Source organism: Sus scrofa, chromosome 4, assembly GCF_054392235.1.
Source record: "Sus scrofa isolate SSC_HxYL_T2T_F1_AM1 chromosome 4, Sscrofa_HxYL_maternal_Yorkshire_Landrace_v2.0, whole genome shotgun sequence".
Classification (NCBI taxonomy): Eukaryota; Metazoa; Chordata; class Mammalia; order Artiodactyla; family Suidae; genus Sus; species Sus scrofa.
Window position 1 is genome coordinate 17,273,573 of NC_139386.1, and position 23,402 is coordinate 17,296,974.

The following is a 23,402-nucleotide window of genomic DNA, read 5'->3' on the forward strand; positions in this document are numbered from 1 at the left end:
GACAATTTTCTCTTCAGCATATTTTTGTTGGAATTCAGAAACTGATTGTAATCACCATTTCCCACAGAGAGGGCCAGCCCGAGAGGTTGTGCCCCTGTGAGGTAGGTAGAAACGTGTTCTCTCATCAGGGAATACATTTCTCACCATGAATTTATCCCTTTAATCTACTCTAAATCAGGGAGTCTTAGCGTTCTGTTTTCAGACTTTAGAAGGCAGAGTGTGTGTAGAAAGATGAATGTGGCAAAGGTTAGGAAAACACAACAAGAGTGAATCTCACTCGAAAATGCATTTTCTGTCTTGAAGCAACACTGTCTTTATTACACTTAGCACAGAGGCAGGCATTATTTTCGGACAGGGTCATTCTATGATCTTATCCCATCCTCAGGTCCTAATAATATTTTAATGACAAGAAATCCAAACACTTACCAAGACAAAACAAACTGCACGATGGAACCATGGAAAATGGATATTCTATGAGAAAGCAAAAGTCCAATATACTCCTCTCAGTCAAATTAGAGAAAATCGGGTTAATTCAGTGAGATAAGCCTGTAGACTAAGACTAAATATTTTTAAGATATCCATTCTCTCCAACTTAATTTATAAGTGTAACGTAATCCCATTTAAAATTCCAATAGGACGCTTTAGCTGAATGGATTCTAATTATTTTTAATTCAATAAAGGTAAAATAACATGACACACAATTGTTTCTCTGAGAGAGGAAAGCTTCAAACGTATTCTTTTAGTTTTTTTTTTTAAGTACATCATCTTTATGCTTTACTGAATACTGTTTTTAGGGTGCATCTCTGCTATAAATCTTTTGGTAATTTCTTGCAATGGAAGTAATTGTTCTTTCTTTGATCCCATGAGCAATTTCTCTATACCTTTCTTGGAGTATGTACTACTTCCTACCAAGGTTATACTTCTGTTCATTTCCCTCCCGACGCTGCTGCCAACTCCATAACGGCAGTGTCTACATCCCTAATGTGGCCATCTAAGGGGGCTGCTGTCTCCTGAGAGCACTGGTTTTTCATTAAGAGAGTCCTCTTGAGCTTTACTTTCTAAGCTCTAGCCCTGCGACAGACCTTCAGTTAGAACGTGTGCTTTTATCATGAGCGTACACGTTTTCCAACATCCAGTCCCCAAAGAATGATTTTCAGTTGATGCACAGTGCCAAAAGGCAGAGGTGTGGTTTTTAGAGCATTCCCTTAGCTCCCTTGCCTTGCAAAACTCTGCTGCCTTCCCGTTAAAGAGTTGGCTGTGCCAAGCAGGCAGAGCTCTTCCCACCCTCCTCTCCAACAGAGTTGGGAGAACATGTTTCACTCTTTCGGAGGTTATGCTTTTTGTCTTACAGGGAGACGAGCCCAAATGAGATCAGTTTTCAGCAAGTCTTTTGTTGCCATGAGGAAGAAGAGACTGTCAGCTTGTTGCTTCTCCCAAACAGAGCCAGAAATCTATCTATGGTGAGATGTCCCAGGGTGGGCTGTGTGGACTGGCGTGCTCAGTGTGGTAAGAACAGCAAGTGCTCCCTCACGCTCCGTGACGCCTTCCTCCTCCCCATGCTGTTCTCATTTCTTCAACCCTTGCGCTGCGGCCTCCCAAATCTGCTTGGCAGTTAGACACAGTGGGCACATCCATGACGGAGGATAGAAAAAAAAGTTTATAAAAGCTGCTGATTTAGACAGGGAAGAAACTTGTCCACCTTTGACAAAATTCAGTATTTGGAAATTGAGGGTGAAAAACATGCTTTTTTTTTTTTCCAGAGTTGAAATTGGAGAAAAGCATAATGACAAATTAAGTTCAAATTAATTAAGTCACTAATTAATAAACTGATTCCTTCCTTCATTTCTTTAAGGAATTTTTATTGAGCCAACTCCATGTATAGAATTACAGGGAACTCCTTATCTTATCAGTTGCATTATCTTTGTAAGACAATCCCAGATCCAAAGTGCATGTTTGTATAATCCCTATGATTTATAATCAATTAATTTAGGGAGGCTATTTCAGTGCTACTTCAACATACAAAGTCACTATCAAAATTGAGAAATCAAAGTGTAAATAGAAGTTTAACATTCTCCCCAATATCGTAAGACTTTTCTCACTTTGTTCAGTTTAATATATGTGTGGTATGTAGCTGAACTAAAAAAACTGCACTCTTTGCAGATAAATATCAACATAATCTACTGTTACTTTGTTTAGTATAAGATAACAATTTTTACTGGTGACTCAGGGCAATGGTTTTGAATTCTGTTTGGTGCCTAAGTTCCCCCCCACACCATGGGATAATCGTATTAAGTACCAATATTTATCAACTGAATTATATTAAATATCAATATTTATAAATTGATTGTTTAAATATTTATAAATTGAATTGCATTATAAACTGATTGTGGGGACCAAATCCAGACCTACTTACTTCTTATCATCTTCCAATCCATTCAGCATAGTACATATGTTACCTACCTGAGCCCTACGATTCTGCACAGAATCATACCATAAGTCCCTAAAGCTTTCTAATCAGTTTTTTTGACTATGAATCTATAAAGTATAATAGTGACTTAGTGACTATAAATTTACATCAACTGCAGCATTACCTTAAAACATATTCATAGAAAGGAGAATAATACCAATATCGGTGATGATAATACTAATATGACCAAAATTTGTTTGTTTTGGCTTTGAGACTTGTATTGCATTAAGTGCTTTATTGTATCATTACCATATTTATTCTTCATAATGACCTTCCTATGACATGGGTACCATTTTTTACCTCTATTTTATAGTTAAGTAAACCTGGGATTAGGGATTTTAAGTAACTTTCCCAAGGTCACACATCTAGTAAATGTCTAAAATAAAATTTTAATCTGTCTGATTTTATTTAACTCATTGACAGTAATTTTCATCATATGTTATAATAACTTCTCCATCTAGTGAGTCTCTCTGTTAGACTCCTCAGTTTCCATAGTAGGATGTCAGCATTCCCAGTTGTATGTGATTAAAGGTAAACATCCACTGTAATTCAGAGCTTTAAAATTACTGTAATATCATGTTATTATGCGGAATATAAATTCTAGCCGTTATTGACCATTTCTAAGTCAAAATAAAAGATTTGAAGCTTATGGAAGACCATTTTAAGACCATGTGGTCTATTTACTCTTGTCGTGTTTCTATTATTTAACTATGTATCAAACAAGAGTAGGAGAAATTTGAGGTTGTGATAAACGAAAATTTGCACCTGAACATTTTAAAGAAATTGCATCACTAATTAAAACTCCTTCAGACAAGAGTGCTTGCTGTGGCTCAGTGAGATCAGAGCATCTTTTCAGCACCAGGACACAGGTTCAATCCTGGCCAGCACAGTGGGTTAAAGATCTAAGGTTCCTGCATCTGTGACATAGGCCTCATTTGCAGCTCGAATCTGATCCCTGGTCCAGGAACTCTGTCTCAGGGTGGCCAAAAAAGAAAAAAAAAAATCTGACAGGCAGAGAGATAGTTTGGTTGAATTTTGTGTTTAGTTATACTATAAATATATTGCGTTTTAGGCTATGATATAATATATATATGAAAATTTCCAATATTTCTTGGATTTATGTATTTGAAACTAGGGAAGGTCAGAGCTGTGAACAGGGATTTGGTAGTTAGCTAGAGAGAGGTGACAGTTGAAGTTATCAGAACAGAACTCTCAGGACAAAAGAAAAAGAAAAAAAGAAGCTAAAAACTGCATTCCAAAACTCCTTTGCCAAGGATGATGTGAGAGAGAGAGATCTCCTTCCTGCTGCAGTTTCTGTTAACAAGCAATAGTAAGAAATGTTACTGTTTAGAAATGGATTCGTCATCAGATTCAATTTTCTGGTAGCTCGAGCCTAGCTTCATGAGGACAAATGGTATTTGTATTGGTCAGAGGCAGAAGCAACAGCCAGAGCTCTGAGTCCTATCAATGATGATGTGCTCTTGGATTCAGTAGTTCAGTGGTGCCCCTTCTGACTTCCACTCCTCTAACCCATCACGTGATTCTGTAAGCAATTCATTCCCTGTATTCATACCATACTGCCCGAAATATGTAGAGCTGTTTGTTTCTGCGCTGGACTCTTACTTACCCAGCGATCAACAGGACTAGGGTTTTCAGATATGAGTCAGAAATAACAAAGATTGACAAATATTCATTGCTTTAAAAAAAACAAACCTGAGTTACCTGAATGTTGTTAATAAAACAGCTTTGGCAGAATGGTGAGAACGGATATAATTTTGATGGCCATAGTGATGATGGTGAGGATGATATTAACACTTATCAGGTGCTTATGTGTGAAAAGCCCTCTTCTAACCGATTATCTGTTTTAATTCCGTTAATCCCACAATTACTCTGTGAGTCATGTGTATTATATCCCTGTTTTACAGATGCAAAAACTGACGCATCAAGATTTTATATTCAATGCTCAGTATTGCACCACTATAAAGAATTGATAGTGTAATTGGAAATATTGCAATCTGGCATCGAATTTGTGCTTTTCATCACTATCCTATTCTGCCTTGTTGTTTAAGAGTTCAAAGTTTAAAGGAACAAAAAAAATGATAAAAAACAAAAGATGATACAAGGCACAAGAGTTTGTGTATAATAGTAGTCAGCATGTAAAATAAAATAAGAATCACAGGAAGATGGAAAATGTTGAGCCAAATGAGGAAAGACAGAGTGTAAACAATGATCCAAAAATCTCTGCAGTAGGGATCAAAAGAAGCAAGTATGAGTGCACTTGAAGAGTCTGAAATGAATTCAATATGATGGAGTAGAAAGACCTTACCATCTATATAATGGTCTGTGAAAGAATTTTATGAATCTGTTGAGAGTCCTTCATGGGCATTGGACATTCCTGCCAGTCCCTGCTGTGTGTCCCAAACCGTGAGGCCTGACTATATTCAGACTTTGAAATGTTTCTTTTTTTAGCTAGTTGTGTAGGCTGTTCTAAGAAGTAGGTGAAGGAAATTGCTGTAGGTGAAAGAAATTGCAGTACTGTACTTGCTCCTATCATCCATAAAATGGGTATAATAATTCTGCTCATAGTATTATAATAATGATGCAATGACAAACATTTTGATAGGCTTTTAAGAAATGCTATTTCCAACTTTCCCACATAATTGTAGCAGAGTGTGTCTTCAATTAAGTTCAAATACGACCATCTGGGAAAGTTCAGGCATTTACCTTTACTTTAAGGAAGATTGGCAGGAAAGGGCTGAACCCTGGAGGCTACTGAGCAGAGAGGAAGGAACGATAATTTTGAAAGACACAGTTTTCAAAAAGATATGCTTTTGCAAAGGTAGGGAATCACAATGACTCATTTGATAATTGTTCACACATTACATCATTCTTGGATACTGTGTAAACACAAGGCTTCCGTGATCTTAGCCTAAAGATGCTTTCCGAGAATAGATCATTTAGCACTTATCCCTGATGAATGATGTCAGCCTTAATTTACAGGTATAATCAAGTGAGAGTTTAGAATTCATTTCCAGGGTCTAATAAAGAAGTTTATCCAGTTAAGGTAGGGCATAATTTCCCTTTGAACTTCCAGCACAGTCTTCTAATCACACTGGGAAGGAAAAACAGAATAAGAGTTCTAGGGAATGAGAACATGGATGAGAAGAATAACTGGGGATTGATAAAGGACAAAGCAGCTAGACCAGGACAGTCATAAGTTAACAAAAAACACCACCTTGAAACCATTGTCTACCTAATTGCAGTTTTCTTTTCTTTTTTTTCTTCCTAACTCTGACTTCGGTTAAGGTTTGTTTCAGCTTTGATATGCTGTGTATGACCTTAATCATTTTAGGTCTTATACGAATACTTACTTCAACAAGATCACCTACATCTATACTTTCTACAGATCATTGACTCTTTCTCCTGACCTCCCTACCCCCACTTATTTATTTTAGTTTCAGAGTTTAAAACTCATATGACATCCAGGTGACATGTATTTATCTAAATTGAAAACTGCAAATGAAGTTATTTTTCCTTCTACCTAAAGGCTCAATGAGTCATGTTCTATTTCCGATTATTGTTAAAATTCCCCAAAATATCATAACACCATCCTTTATTCTCAAAGATGAGTCTGCCTGTGGCAATCATCAAGAAAAAAACGTGTCATATAATTATTTTTCAAAAAAGGTAATGAATTTCTGTAAATCTTTCCACACCTTCTCACCTTGAGATTTGCACTCAGTAGAACTTTCTAGGCAAGCTAAGGAGACTGTCCTATTTTTAAAAGATAATGTTTTAAGAACCATTATAAAAATTTAACCTAGTTGTAAATTGAGGATACTCAAATAAAATTACTCCACATAGACAACAAAGATTTATACAATAGTTCCCATATTCATAGCTCTATTCAAGGCATTGGTTATAAAATTAATTCTACAAACTTATTTTCAAAAAAAGTATCAGAGGAGATAAGCATCAAAACAGGTAATTATGTTGCTATGTTCTAAGAGTAATGATAGAGATAACAGGTTATTACAAACATTAAAAATAGAAACTTACATAATCCTGAGTAAGAGTAGAGTTATTAAGAAAGGTTTTAGCAAGGTTGATAATCCATGAATTGAGCTGGAAAGAATGAAAAACAATTGTTAAAAGGAAGGATCTCTCCCACGCAGAGATGTGTAAACACCCATGTCAGAAACACTCACTTAGATGTGAAGGTGGGAGTAGAACCTGGGAAGGTTATGAGCAGTAAAATGATAAAGTAAGCCATAAACATGGAGAGCTCAACATAGACTATCTCTTGGAGAACCCTATATACTACCTTGAGGAACTTAACTCATATATGTTCAATGATGAGAAGTCATCACTGGATTCAGAGAAAAAGTATTTGCATTTCAGTTTGAATTAACTAATGATGGGGGAGGAAACTAATGGAAAGGAGAACTTAGATGGATGAGGTTGAAACTAATCCGTAAAACAGATAATAACAACATTCAATCCTTAATGGGTCTACACCACAAGCCTAATACAGTATATCATCCTTACTTAAGATTTGATTTAAGAAAGTATTTTGCAATGGAAAACATAACAATTAAATTTGGGTAATCACTTAATTTCCAAACGTCTGTAATTTTGAGGTGACAATACCTACCTCAATTCATTTATGAGAATTAAAGAAGTCAAGGTATAGACAGCACTGTTTCAGAGGTTGTTGGACTGGAGAGTTGGAACATAAGGCAGAATCAAGAGACTCAGTGTTTTAAAAATATAAGTTTTGGTTACGACTCAAGAATATAAAATACAGAAATTAAAGCATGATTATTACTGTAAGACAGTCTCAGAGGCACGATGTTTCAAGGTAGAGAGTCCTTCTATGAGAATTTTATATATTCACTCCCCCTGTAAAATTACACACATTGGACTCCTGTGTAGAAGTAAATGGGTATTTACTTCTATGGTCAGGTCAAAGTGGCCAGAGGGAGACATGAGCATGAGCTTGGGAGAAGTTCATTTTACTAACAGGTCCCATAGAGGGGGGTTACTGCATGCAATGCAGGGTCACAGGGGATATTCCAGGTGTTGGTTGCGTGACAGAAGACAGGAGAGTAAAGTCTAGGTCAGAGCCTTCACTGGGGATTTCCCAGGAAAGGCAAGGCAGGTAAGGGGTATGGTTTAGGATCAGCTAGTTTGAATAATTCCAGCAGGTTTTGGTCTAAAGGTTGATCTCTGGTTGCCTGATATCTGGATCAGAGGGCAAAGAAATATTGGTTTGGTGTGTGAGAGGTAAATAAGGAGGGGTTGGCAGCATAGACTTGGGATTGGTTGGTTCATATATGAGAGAAGTGCTCTCAGTTGAGCCCATTGCTAAGAAAGGGTTAGCCCTGGAGGCAGCAGTCTCTCCCTGGCCAGCAAGTTTTTAAAATGTCAAAACATCATAAGATACAAGAAATAAAAATCATGACAAATGAAGTAAATCTCAGGACCACATAGTTCAAGGAATGAAGCCCTTTTAGATTTTTACACATTGGAATTTTATGTAAAATTTTATACATTGGACTTCCATGTGAAATTTTTGTTGAATAAGGATTTATCCATTAAAGCAAAGAAGGAAAAAAGGAAGGGAAGAAGAAAGGAAAAAAGGAAGGAAGGAAGTGGGTTGGGATGAAAATAATCCAAAAGTCTAAAACCTCCTCATTAAATTTTTCTTGAAAAAACATGATGGAAGGTAGTGTGAGAAAAAGAATGTGTATGTACGTATGACTGAGTCACTATGCTGTACAGCAGAAGTTGACCCAACACTGTAAATCAACTATACTTTAATAAAAATAAAATTTTTAAAAAATTAAAAAATAATTATCATTGTATAAAATTGGTTTTGTTAACTTCGCCTTATTCTCATCCTCCTTCCCCTCCAACCCCCATCCCCCAAGACATTTGCCAATGTCTGGAAATACTTTTGAATATCACAATTCAAGAGATACTACTAGCATTTAGTGGGTAGTGGCCAGGAATACTGCTAAACATCCTATTTTACACAGGAGAGCCTCGCACGAACAAACATTTCTCAGCCAAAATGTCGATAGTGCCAAGACTGAGAAAACCAGATGTAGATTAATATCATTTTAGAAAGGGATGGCATTTTGTAAAACAGCTATTTCTCCTCCTATACTGCAACTGTGTAGCTAAGGCAAAAATAATGTGTTATAAACACACATATATATTAGAAAAAGTTTAGCTTAAAAATATGTTTAGTAAAAATACACTTTTAGTTAAAACTTATTTTACACAATTAAAAAAAATCTGTACCGCATGATTTCTAATTTTCTCATCAGACTAGCCACATGTTTAGCTGCCTCTCTTGCCTTTATTTAAAAGAAGAAATTTTTAAAATTAAAAAAAAAGACAGAAGTACCCAAAGTTTGCTTTCTCTGTGAAATTGTATTCTTCTGAGAATCTAGCCCACCAACAGTGCCCCTAACAGCTTCCCATATTATAAATGAACTTCAGGGCCGTGAAGAGAGAGGTGGGTAGAGGAATAATTAAGACGTTGACAGTTTTATTGCTCATTATAGATTAAAACAAGAAGATGGAAAGATTATCACAGGGCAGCATTGCTTTGATTCTGCTATCAAGGGAAACAATCTTTTAAGGGTAAACAATAAGTGGGAAAGTTGTAAACTTAAAAAAAAAAAAATTCATACCGTAATTCCAACAAATACAGCCACTTTGACATGTACTGTCAGACGTAAAATATGAAAAGTGGCCTGAAGGAAACAAAGAGACCACTTTTGAGTAATGGATTCTCATGTAATGAATGTGGTATTCTGAATAAATTGTGTAAAAAATTGAAAAGAAAAAAAAATGTTGTGTAAAAATCTAAATAAAATAGTTCTTGGGTGGCCTGGCTGTGTAACCTAATGACAATGCATTAAATAATTTAAAGTTATAGAATGTGTTCAAAATACAGTTAAATGCTATACATTTTGTAAATTCATTCAAAGAAGTACCACCTTACACCTTTTTTCCTCCCAAGTAATCTAGAAGGTTCAGGTTGATTTTCTTCTTTGTTCCTCTTTAATTTTTGACTGTATTACTTCGTTCAAATTCTACACCTACCCTGGCAAATGGTGAGCTTGGGTAGGATGGATTAGTTGGTTGAATTGAATTGACTTGTTCTACACCACTGTCTTCTGGTTACTTTTAACTTCCTTGAATAACCCATAGGCTTCTCATTTTTTTCTACTCCCATAGGTTCAACTATCATTTATATGCTAATGACTCTTAAAATTGCATTTCTTTCTAGCCCAAGTCACTATTTTTAACTTTTTCCTATGGACCCAGCACCACCACTATTATTTCATCTTAGCGAATGCCTTTCACACTCTCAAGACAGTCATTTTTAAGTCATCTGTGATTATCCCTGGTCTTTTGAAAGATGAGCTGAAACTTATCACATAAAGAGGATAAAAGGGTGATTCTAGGGTCTTGAGAACATGGATCCATATATGTGTTAATATGTTCAAAATTGGCCAGGGGAACAAGTAATTCAGAGACTAGTGTATGTGCCATTTAAGTTATGATAATTTTCCAGAGCTGCTCCTGTGATGTGCTGAGGAAAATAATCAGACATCATGAGCAGGGGGAAAAAATGAGTGATAATGTCAATTTCAGTAGCTCTTTCTATCCCACTACCTTGCAAAGAACATGGTATATAGTAGACATTTGTTTAAAATCTTGTTGAAAACACAACTAAGCTGGAACTCAGAAGCTCCAATCTCTTTGGAAAGATTTTTTTCTGAAAAGGACCATATAGTAAATATTCTAGTTTTAGGGGGGACTTATAGTCTGTGTCACAGCTATTTAACTCAGCCTTTGTAGGGCAAAAGGAGCCATAAAGCCCCATTGAGCTTCCCATAGAATAATTCAGAATGGAACTTCTATAAACTCCTACTGTCATATCTTTCAACTTTACAGTATTAATCTCTGTATCATCTGATTTCTTCCATTTTATACTCTGTAAGCTGATTATAACCCTAGTTAAGGCCAACCCCTTCCTCTCTGAGTAAGATCTTATTCCCTTTACTTACTCAAGAATGCCCCTCTATAAATTGCCTGTATCTTCCTTATATCATCAACTTTTTCTTTCTCCTGAATTAATCCTATCAGCATACGCACTGCTATTTCTCTCACTTTGATACAAAAGAACTTCATTTGATTTCACTTCCCCTACATTCCTGGTATCACCACAACTCCAATCTCCTTAAAGCAGAGCTCCTTGAAAGTATTGTGTGGACTATCTCCAGTTCCTCGTCTCCAGTTTTCTCCTAAATCCATGACTCTAAACAGAATTTTGCCTTTATTACTGAATCACAATGTACAATCCTTGTCAATGTCACCAATGGCCTCCACATTGCTAAACTCAATGGTCAATTCTCACTCCTCGACTTTTTTGACCTCCCGAAGTTGCTGAACATATTTGACTGCTTCTTCCTCCCTGATATACTCCCTTCATGGTGTCTGAGACGTCAAAGCCTCCTTGTCTTCTTCCTATAGCATTAGCCCCTCATTCTGTCTTCTGTGCTTTTCCCTTCTTATCTCTTAAAATGTTTAACAGTTGAATGAGCCAAGGAATTTCCTTACCTTTTTTAACTTTCTCTCTTCATCTACCTTCTTGACGAGCTCATAAAATTGTATGTCTTTAAGTAATTATCTACTTACTAATGGCTTCCCAATATATATTTCCACCCTCTCTTACATTGAAGATTTATATACTTAACCTCTTGATACAAGTCATTTATCATATACTTGATTTGTACATATTTTCTTCTTGTGTATATTTAGTTTGTTTATTCTTTTAACAGAGTCTTTTGAGGAGAGGGTACTTTTAATTTTAATAAGTTCCCTATTTACCTTTTTTTTTTTAGTGATAGAGACTATACTCCCGAGGTTTTATCTATAAAATCTTTACTTAACCTACGGTCATAAAGAATTTCTTCTACGTTTCCTCCTAGAAGTTTTGCCATTTTGAGTTTTATAATTAGTGCTGTAATGGAGTTCCTCTTGTGGCTCAGCAATGTTAAGGACCCGATGTTGTCTCTGTGAGGACATGGGTTTGATTCCTGGCTTGGCTTAGTGGGCTGAGGATTCCGTGTTGTTATAGTAAGTTGCAGTGTACATAGGTTGTAGATGCTGCTTGTATTCAGACCCTGGTGTGGCCATACCAGATGTGGCCATAAAAATAAAAATGAAGTAAAATCAGTATTGTAATTTGAGTTAATTGTTGTATGTTTTGCAAGGTATAAATCCAAGTTATTGCTTTTGCTTATGGTTATCTAGTCATTTCAGCAATGTTTGTAAAAGAGACTAATTTCTGAATGAAGTCTTTACCATTTTTTTTTCAAAATCAGTTCTTTAAATGTTTGAGCCAATTTTTATATTCCCTCTTCTGTTTCATTAGTTTGGTTATCTTTATTACCAATGCCACAGAGTCTCCAGAATTCTCTGTGCAGCTACCACCCTCCGGTGTTTTGCTCTGCAAATCCTAGCACTTGGGTCTCCTGGTCTTAGCACCCTTCCCCTAACTCAGAAAGTGCTCTGGGTTCTAACTGGCTTCCTGCTCCCTGCACTGAAGCCTGGAGTTCTCTCAAGGCAGTAAGGGGGCGCTCAAGAGCACATCTCATTTGGATCTCATCTCTCAGGGATCACCATCATTTGCTTCTTGATTTCAAATGTCTTCAAAGCATTTGTTTCTTATATTTGTTTAGAATTTTTGCTTAAGCGACAGAGTAAATCTGTTGCTTTTTATTCCAGCATGGACAAAAGCCAATTTGTCATTCCTGAGCCCCACTTTCCTATATAATCAGAGGCAATGAATAAAAATAACTGATTCAAACCATTCTAAACTATATAGAAAATAGAAAAGTAAAGTGGTAATTACCTAATGGATTCACACACTTAAGAATATCATATAAAGCTGTAGAGAATCAGAAGATTAATGCAGCAAATAAAAGAATATTTTACACCTTGGCTTCTATATAGCATATAACCTAGGGCATTGTCTTTTTGCCACATGGGCTGTTGGAAGAGAACATGTTATTTAGGCTGTGTAAAGTTCAATCTGATGGGCTTTCACTGCTTTAACAATCAAATTATCTTGGCAGTTGATTGGTCTGTTGGTTGTTTTGAAATGCATTGTGCAACTGTCCCTTAATACTCTGATGGTGGCGTGTTGGTACATCTCACTCTCACTTGGGAACTTGGATGGTCACTGTGATGTTCCTTTGGTTACAGGACCGTTATTGAGTTGTATTTCTCTCTGGTAGAGTGGAAACAATACTATTAAGTTGGAGAGAAGCCAAAGCAGAGGAAAGTTGACCACTCGAATGGCCTGGGTGCCAAGTGACTGAGAGCCCCTCAAAAGATTTGGGCCAGTGCAAAGACAGCCTCTTTTTCAACTACATAATCTTAGTGCATGTGCAGGACAATAAATTCCTAATTGGTTTAATAATTATCTTAAGTTCCATAATTTTCAATGTCTATATCCAACCTACATGTTTGGATTAGAAACTTGGACATAAAGTGATTAGGAATTATTTTGCTTAAAATGTGCTAAAGGGAAAAAAAATGTAATTTTTCTCATTTGATTCCAAGAACAAATGTTAATTCTCTCTACCTTTGCTTTTTCCTCTCAAATCTTGGTCATAATAATAACTATTAAAGCAACAACAAAAATTGTCTGTTTTGCCCCAAGCACTGTACTAAGTGCTAAGAAAATAGACATAAATAAGATAATATGGTTCCAGCATTTTAAGAACTTGCAAAATGGTTTGTACCTAAAATTAGAATACACACTTTATTCAATTACTTTCCTTCCCAAGTCAGTCAAGAACAAGTAGAAACAAATCTAGATAATTTTATGGTTTTAACTTTCTTATAACCTTTTAGGTAAGCCTATCTCAAGGATTTTTTCAGATGGGAGGAGATTGGCTCTGGTATGAATGATTAAATCTTGTTGAATTCCCCATAATCCACTGATAATAGAATAGCATGATGGAACAAAGCCTGAACTGAGATTAGAAGGCGTTGTTTTTATTCCAGATAAAGCCACTCACTAGCTAAGTGAGTTTAAGGAAGCCTCATTTCCTACAACTGTATATTGAAAATGATGAAAACATTAATGACACATACTTCAAACAAAATCGGAAGGACAAAATGAAGTAGTTATGTAAAGGTTTATATAAAATATCAGTGTTTGAAAAATTAAGGAACTATGTAGTATGTGATATTGGTATAAAGATAGATAAATAGATTAATGAACAGAATAGGGTCCAGAAATAGATCCAAAAGAAAAAGAAGCCACAGACTGTAACAAAAAAACTTGCTAAGCATGTAACTGACAATGGACTTGTATCCAGACTATATAAAGCACTTCCAAAATTCAATAGTAAGAAACAAACAAAATTAAACAACAAAAATTCAAAAATGTAAACGTATTTACCAAAGAAGATTTACATGGTTGACAAATAAGCACACGAAATGATGCACATCATTAGTTATTAATCTAATGAAATGTAAATCAAAACCACAATGATATTTCTACACGCCTATTAGAGTGTTTAAAATTAAAAACACTGATAATACCAAATGTTGGAGAGGATATGGAGGAATTGGAGCTCCGATGAGCAGCCAATATGGGAAAGTAAAATGGTGAAACCACTTTGGAAAACAGTTTTTTACAAAATTAAGTGTCAACTAGACATATGATTCAGACATTTTGCTCCTAGATAGTCATCTGCTAAATAAAAATAGGTGTCTATACAGAGACTTGAATACTATGTTCACAGTAGCTTTATTCATGGTAATTAAACATCCACCCAAGGGTGGAAGAACAGACTGTGATATTCATACAGTGGAATACCATTCAGTGACAAAAAAGGGTTAATTCTTGATACATGGTATATCCTGGATTAATTTCAAAATAACTGTACAGAATCTCTTAGATTCCTGGACTCAATTCTAATACAATTGTTGGGGGAAGTGAGAATTCAACCAACTCTGACATTGTGAACCCAGAGGTAGCATAGGATTTCATAGGTTGAGGACTCAGTCTTACAAGATTTCCTACACACCCCTCCCCACCCCCAATTCCAGGTGCCAGTCACACCTGTGCTTCTGCTCAGTGCGCTATGAATCAGAAGTTCCCACAATCTCCTCCCATGTTTGACTATTTCTCTAGAGTGGCTCACAGAACTCAGAGAACTAGATACAGTTTTTGCTTACTGGGTTACCAGTTTATTACAAAAGGATGCATAGGGCACGGTGTGGGGAAAGAGCACAGAGGCTTCCATGCCTTCTTTATGTGCACCACTCTCCTGCACCAGCCTAGACTCTCTTGAACCCTGTCCTTTTGGGCTTTTATGGAGGCTTCATTACAGTGGCAGGATTGATTAAATTATTGGACACTGAAGACTGTTTCAACCTCCAGCCCCTCTCCACTCCTGGGAGGTGGGAGGGAGAGGTGGGACTGTGAGTTCCAATCCTCTGATCACAATGTTGGTTCTCCTAACAACCAGCCCTCATCCTTAAGTTTACCTAAGGCTTTTCAAAAATTTCCCCATTAGCAAAAGACACTTTTCTCTCTCATCACAGAAAAATTTCCAAGTGTTTAAGGAGATCTGTGCTAGGAATGAGGTCCAGAGACCAAATAAATATTTCTTATCAGAAATCACAATATCACAAAGAATGAAAGGAATCATATTTTTAAAAAATATGTATACTATATAATTTCATTTACATAAAATTCTAGAAAATTCAGAGTAAAATAGAGTGACAAGAAGTAGATCAATAGTTACTTGGGAAGAGGGGAAAGGGAAGAGCAAGAAGGCTAAAATCTATTGGCAGGAGGTAATGGATTCCTTCATTTTGTTGATTGCAGTGATAGTTTCATGGGAGTCTACATGTCAAAATTCATCAACACATGCAATTATACAGCAATAAAGGTGTTAAAAATACAGACTGTATTTATAATCATTGGTGTAATATATTCCTAATGCCTGCTATTTACAGGGCCTACCCTGAACAATTGGAAAAATAGACTTTTTTTACTTCTTTCCAATATATTCTCCAGTTTTTACATGCAAAAATTAATAAAGAGAAACCTCACTAAAATGTGGTAGGGAGGCCTGGAGGGGGAGCTCTCATGTACTAACCACTCAAAGCCAAAACAGATCCCACAGGAAGAGATCTTTGCATCTCTGGCAGAACATGACACTACTTTACCACAGGAAGCAGGAGGAAGAAAGTGTTCTTGCCTGGCAACAGCTCAGCTAATGAGAGACTGTAACAATTCAGCCGATGAAAAGCCATTATATTTTGAATCCCAGTTTCCTCCAATAGACTTTTTGTTTGTACTAGCCCCTCCCAACTTGCCCATTCTCCTCAATAAAAGTTCTGTCTCTTTTGTTTTATGGGGACTTGCATATGGTTCATCAGAGTTGCATATCCCTAATTGCAATTTTTTTTGTTACTCCCCAATAAAACCATTCTTCTGGTAAAATAACTAGCCGTTTCATCATTTTAGGTTAATACGTTTTATTTTTTTCTAACCTTTTAAGTCTCTTAGGACTCCTGTTTTTATATTATACTGCCCTAGTCAGAAAGAGTAAAGGGGAAGACACAAGTCAATGTTGCCTAAGTACCAGGTATTTCACTTAACGTCCTTGAGAGCTATTGTTACTCTTCTAGGAGGCATTTCCAATTTAAATGGAAACCTGAGAAGACTTATTTGGCACAAAGCAATGCATTACACATGTAAAATGCATTACACGTGATAAAATGACTTAGGAAAGTGTGGGTTGACTTGGGGAAGGAGGTCTCCAGGGGTCATTTTCATTGATCAACAAATAGCATATTCTTTTCTAAAGTTGGCTTTGAGTCTCAGTAATAACAATGACTTATATTTGTATAGGATGTTAGTGATTACAAAGTGTTTTCACATCTATTTTCTCATTTGTGCATGCAAAGGCCTTTTGAGGTGAATTAGCTCCAATTTATGAATAATAAAATTAACAGTTAAGACGGTTCAACAACTTGCTTTCTATTCACAGGCAGAAGTGGAACTTTAACCAAATTAATTCAACTCCCAGTTCAACAGTCTATCCTCCAAATATAGTTGCATTTAATTTTGATGAAAAATTCCTTGAAAGCAATGTACTTCTGCTTCTTTTTAACGTCATAAAACCCTTCTTGAAGCAATCAACAGTTTTGTTTGACTTACAGATTGAAATTTTGGCAATTTTAAATAAGCATTTTATATTAGGGTGTGGGAATAGAGATAAGAGACTGAAAAATAATGTTTACTTATTATTATTATTAGAATAAAATGCCATTGATCCTTGCTTTAAACCACTAAAATTCATGTTTGATTTCTTGTCCTATTAAACAAAGAAAAGGAAGGATAACACTCTCAGTGGTATGATTAAAGAGCACAGCCGTAACCAACACTCTTGGTTTCCTCTGAACCAGATTATCTGAAGAATTTGCTTATGCAGTTATCATGATCTCCACTATCTTCTCTGAGGATTCAAACTTGCCCCAGTGTCTTGCCACCATAGAACACAGCTTCTACCCTGGAGATTGTGTGGTTCTTAACTGCCAAAGTAAAATCAGTCCCTAACTTTAAGATGCTACCTAGGAAGGAAGGATTAAAAAGTTGTTTTAAAAAAGGAAACAAAAGGATTTCCCATCGTGGTGCAGTGGTTAACGAATCTGAGTAGGAACCATGAGGTTACAGGTTCTACCCCTGGCCTTGTGCAGTGGGTTAAGGATCCAGCATTGCTGTGAGGTGTGGTCTATGTCTCAGACTCGGCTCGGATCCTGCGTTGCTGTGGCTCTGGTATAGGCCGGTGGCTACAGCTCTGATTAGACCCATAGCCTGGGAACCTCCATATGCCATGGGAAGTGACCCTAGAAAAGGCAAAAAGATAAAAAAAAAAAAGGGAACAAAAGATATCACTACATGTTTAAAATGTCTGGCTCATTTCACAGAGATCTTGAGCCATAAAAATTACACATTATAATCACTTTTTTTTTTCTAGTTCAGGACACTCATAATAAACAGTCTTAGAAAACACAGTTAGAGAGTTAGAGAATGATAGGGATGGGCTTTAAACCTTAGTATGACTCCAAAATCATGATCTTTCCACAAATCTATAATAAAAGGTAAACACCCATGTGTATATAATCTATTGATTCACAAGTTGCCAAGGTAATTCAAAGGAAAAAGTATGGTTTTTTTCAGCAAATAGTGCTAAAACGATTACACATCTGCACACAAAATATAAATCTAGCCCTTGCCTCACACTTTATGTAAGAAATAACTAAATGTATGATAAACTTAAAAATATAAAAGCTAAAACTATAAAACTTCTAGAAGAAATGACAGGAGGAAACTTTGTGACTATAGGCAAAGATTTCTTAAACAGGACACAAGCAGTATAAACCAGAAAAGAAAAGGCAAAATAAACTGAACTTCATCAAAACTGAAAGCTTCTGCTCCACAAAGACACTGTTAGGGGATGAAAAGACAAGCTCCATACAAAGAGAAAATATTGCCCAAATACCTGTGTAGTAAAGGCATATTTAGATACCCTATAAATACTCTTAGGAATTAATAATAAGATAACCCAATTTTTTAAATGGGAAAAAAATTTGAACAAATACTCCACAAAGATATATAGATGGAAATTCTCAACAACATTAGTTATTAGGAAAATGCAAATTAAAACCACAGTAACATATTACATATTGACTAGATATCCAAAGTTAAAAAAAAAACACTGACAATACCAAATTTAATTAGTCTGTGATGAAAGTGAAACACTCATGTTGTTTGTCATAATACGAATGATAAGGCACTTTAAAAAAAAAGTTGGCATTTTCATATACTGTTAAATATTTTCCTTATAACCCAGCAGTTTTACTCAGTGTTATTTCCCAAGAAAGAGGAAACATTTTCCACATACAAATTCATATGTGGATATTTATATAACCTTATTCACAACAGTCAATATTGGAATCAAGTCAAAGATTCATCACTTAGTAAATACATAAACAAATATGGTATATCCACATAATGGAATATTACTTAGCCATTAAAATGGGTGAACTATTGATACATGAAACAATATGGATGGATCTCAAAGGCATTATACCAGAAAACACATACTGTATGATTCCATTTAAATGAAATTCTGAAAAAGCAAAAGTATGCAGACAGAAAATAGGTTAGTGTTCACCAGGCATTGAGGGTGGAAGAGAATAGAATTGATTGTCACAATTGATTGAGGGTGACAATCATGAGGGAATTTTTTGTGGTAATGTAAATGTTCTATATCTTGATGGTGATGTCAGTTGAATGACAGTCCATCTTTGACAAAGTGCACCAATGGCACACTCAAAAGGAAAATGTCACTATATATAAATTGACCTTCAAAAATCTGCTTAATAAAAAAGGTAATAAACACAAATAAATGCAAAAACGTTTCAGAGGAGGAAAGAAGACTAGGGAATGAAGTCATCTATAAAGGCTCCCTTGTGTGAAAAATGAGAGGTTTCTGGAGGGGGGAATGAGTGTGAGGAAAAGTATACATATCACTGTTTACTGAAGAATGAGATGATTTATATGCCTGTTTGAATCTTCCTCCTAGGGAAGCAAAGCGGCCCTGGTTCTTTGTTGAATAAAGCTTGAGGTTCTCAGGGCCAGAGATGGGCAAAATACTAAAAGTAAAGTTAACCTAACCCTTGAGCTGGAATCAAATCACAACAAAAATCTTCAAGGCAGTATCCAAGGTTGGCACATAGTCAGGGACTGATAATCTGAAGAAAGCATCAAAGTGTTCTGTTCTGAAGGACCAGAATCAGGGGACAAGAAACTGGACAACAATCAGAGAAATTAAATGACCATGAAGTTTACAAAGGTGAATAGGAGACTAGCTCTGGAGAAATTCATTCAAGGTCTGTAGGCACCCAAAAGTCAGATATTTTTATAAGACCTGGCAGCCTTGCCCTATTGTAAAAAAAAAAGAAAAAAAATTGAGCATTAAGTTTGTTCAGGTGTTGTTCACAATTGAGAAGTATGGGAGACACAATTACACATATAATTTTTTAATCTACTTCTGTGTTTATTTTACTGAATTTAAATCATGCTAAAATGTAGGGTTTTATAGTGGTAATTCATTGCTTGACATTGTAATATTTTATTAATAATCAAAACAACTTTCCAACTTTTTTTTTCTTTTTTGCATCCTATAATAATAATGGCTTGCACATATTCAGCAAAGTGAGAGATTTAGTGAGGCAATCAGTGACCTGGGAAATGAAAGAGTAGTTGGCTTGAGTTATGCTTACTTGGCTCTAAATTTTATTTCTTAAACTTCAAGACTGACATTAAGATAATTAAATGGTGAGTGCCAAAGGGTGTTTCTCAGTTGCTTCCTGGAAGTACTGCTGGCTGCTTCATTCCCTTGCTTTTCATTAAATTATTAATTCATTCAGTAAACATTTATAAAATATCAACTATATTCCTGGTACTGTTATATGTTTTGAGGAACAGGGTACCCCTGGCACAGTGTGGTGGGATTTGAAGCTTTAAAATTCAAAATGGATAGTATGCCATACTTGCCTTAAATTTCTCACAATAAAATGTATATAAAAGTATATATATAACTGGTATCTTAGTGCAGTAGGCAGAATGTCAGTCTCATAAAAGATAAATAACTTTTGAATGTACTGGAATCTTACCTGCGCTCCAAGAATGGGTATTAGATCATGAACCATCTATTTAATGACATGACAAATATATTATTGTCAAATGCCCCATAACAAAGTGGGATCCTCATAATACCATAACACTCCCTAGGGAACTAGTACAATATTTTCTTTTCCTCCAGCAATAAAATTTATAGTTATATTCTAAAAGAAGTGAGAATCAACTTTAACATTTCTTTGTTCAATTTATAAAACCACGTTGAAGCAGCTCGTTTCATTTATCTTTTCATTGTTTTTTAAAAATGTATTGTCATTTATTTCTGCTCTAATCTTTATTTCCTTCTACTAACTTTGTGCTTTGTTTGTTCTTTTTTTGTTTCTTGAGGTGTAGACTTAGATTGTTTATTTGTGACTTTTCTTGTCTCTTGTAGGCACTGATCACTGTGAACTTACCTTTCAGAATTGCCTTTGCTGAATCCTATATATTTTTTAGTATATTGTTTTTCCACTTTTATTGGTCAGAAGATATTTTTTTGACTTCTGATTTCTTCTTGGTTATTCAGTAGCGTGTTGTTTAATCTCCACATATTTGTGAAATTTCCAGGTTTTTTTCATGTAATTAATTTCCAGTTTCATACCACTGTGGTTGGAAAAGATACTTAATATGATTTCAATCTTCTTAATTTATTAAGACTTTTTGTGGCCTAACATGTGATCTGTCTTGGACAATGTTCCATGAGCACTTGAGAAGAATGCATATTCTATTGTATTTGGATGGATTGTCCTGTAATATCTGTTAAGCCCATCTTTTCTAACATGTGGTTTAAGGCTGATATTTCCTAATTGATTTTCTTTATAAATGTCCTTACTATTTTGGAATTACTCTCTATTACTCCCTTTAGGTATCTTAATATTTTCTTTATATATTTAGTTCCTCCTAATGGGCAAAAAAAAATATACAGATGTTATATATCCTTCTGTTGGATTAAATTATTTATCATTATGTTGCATCTTTCTTTGTCTCTTACTATAGTCTTTATTTTAAAGCCTATCTTCTCTGATATAAGCATGTCTTCTCTAAGTTTCTTTTGGTTTTAATTTTCATAGAATATCTCTTTCCAGCCCTTCACTTTCAGTCTGTATGTGTCCTTACATCTAAAGTGTTTCTCTTTTAATCATAATATGGTTGGTCTTGTTTTTTTTTAATATATTCAGCTGCTGTATGTTTTTTGATCGGAGAATTCAGTCAATTCACATTCAAAATAATTATTGACAGACATGTGCTTATTGCCATTTTGTTAATTGCTTTATAGCTATTTTTATAGTTCTTATTTGTATCTTTCTTCCCTTATCTTCTTTCTTTGTGGTTTGATAACTCCGTTTGGTGGTGTACATATTATATTCCTTTCTCTTTTTCTTTTGTGTATTTACTATAGATTTTTTTTATTGGAGTATAGTTGCTTTACAATGCTGTGTTAGTTTCATGTGTACAGCAAAGTGATTGGTTATACATATACATATACTCATTCTTTTTAAGATTGTCTCCCCTTTTAGGTTATTATAGAATACTGAGCAGAGTTCCCTGAGCCATACAGTAGGTCCTTGTTTGTTAGCTACATATAGTAGTGTTTGCTTTGTGGTTACCATGAGACTTACATATAGCATCTTATATCTTTAATAGTCTATTTTAATATGATAACAAATTAACTTTGATCTTATTTTAAAGCTCAACATGTTTACTCTATCCCCCTTTGCTTTATGTATTTGCTATCACATTTATATTTTTTTATCTTATGTATTAATTACTGTAATCACAGTAATTTTTTACTATTTTAGTCTTTTAATCTTGATACTATGTTTATAAGTAATTAATCCACTACCTTTACTATATATTTATTTTTCCAGTAAAGATTTATTCTTCCATGTGTTCCTGTTACTAATTAGAACGTATTTCTTTTCAATTTAAAGAAGTCCCTTTAACATATGTTGTAGGGATGTTTTAGTAGTAATGAACTACTTTAGATTTTGTTTGGAAAACTCTATCTCTCCTTAAATTCTGAATCATGACTATGCTGGGTAGACTTTTTTTCTTTCAGCACTTTGAATATATCATGCCACTCCTTTCTAGCCTGCTAAGTTTGTGCTGAAAAAATAATATTTTTATAGTCTTATGGGGGTTCCCTTTTATGCAACAAATTGTTTTTCTCTTGCTGCTTTTAATATTCTCTACTTATCTTAAACTTTTGACATTTTAGTTATAACATGTGTTGTCATGGGTCTCTGGGCTCATCTTATTTGGAACTTTCTGGGCTTCCTGGAATGAAGAAATGGGTCTTTGAGAAGATAAATAAAATTGATGAACTTTTAGCTAGAATCACCAAGAAAAAAAGTGAGAGGATACAAATAAATAAAAGCAAAGATGAAAAAGGAGTATAATAACTGATAATGCAGAAATACAAAGGAGCTTAAGGGACTGATGTGAACAGTGATGCACCAACAAATTGAACAACTTAGAAGAAATAGACAAGTTCCTAGAAGAATACAACCTATCAGGACTAATAGAAAATCAATCTGAACAGACTGATTACTGGTAGGGAGATTGAATCAGTAATCAAAAACCTCCCCAAAACAGTTCAGGAGCAGAGGCTTCCCTAGTGAATTCTACCTAACATTCAAAGAAGAATTAATTATCAATCAATTTCAAACTCTTCCATAAATTAGAAGAAATGGGAATTCTTCCAAACACATTTCATAAGACCATTATGCTGATACAAAAACCAGGAAGGAGTGCCACCAAAGAGAGAGAAAGGGAAGGAGAGAAAGAGAGATGGGGATGGGGGTCGAGGGGGGATTACAGACAAATATCCCTGATGAACACAGATGCAAAAATCCTCAACAAAATATTAGCAAACTGAATTCAGCAATATATTAAAAGGATAATGCACCATGGTCAAATAGGATTTATCTCAGGGATGCAAGGATGGTTCAACATCAGCAAATCAGTTAATGTGATATACCACATTAACAAAATAAAGAATAAAAATCACATGATCTCTTCATTAGATGCAGAAAAACATTTGACAAAATTAGACGTCCGCTTATGATTTAAAAAAAACTCAACAAAGTGGGTATGGAGGGAATGTACCTCAACATAATAAAAGCTGTA

The 23,402-nt window shown here is 35.2% G+C and overlaps 1 long non-coding RNA gene across 1 annotated transcript in view; it reads left to right on the forward strand.

The window, feature by feature from the left end:
- The first annotated feature begins 1,320 nt into the window (after positions 1–1,320).
- LOC106507417 (uncharacterized) overlaps positions 1,321–23,402 on the forward strand; it is an 89,007-nt gene continuing 66,925 nt past the window's right edge. Inside the window, exon 1 of the long non-coding RNA XR_001303378.3 lies at positions 1,321–1,460. This is a non-coding gene — a long non-coding RNA (uncharacterized LOC106507417). The remainder of the gene's footprint in view (positions 1,461–23,402) is intronic.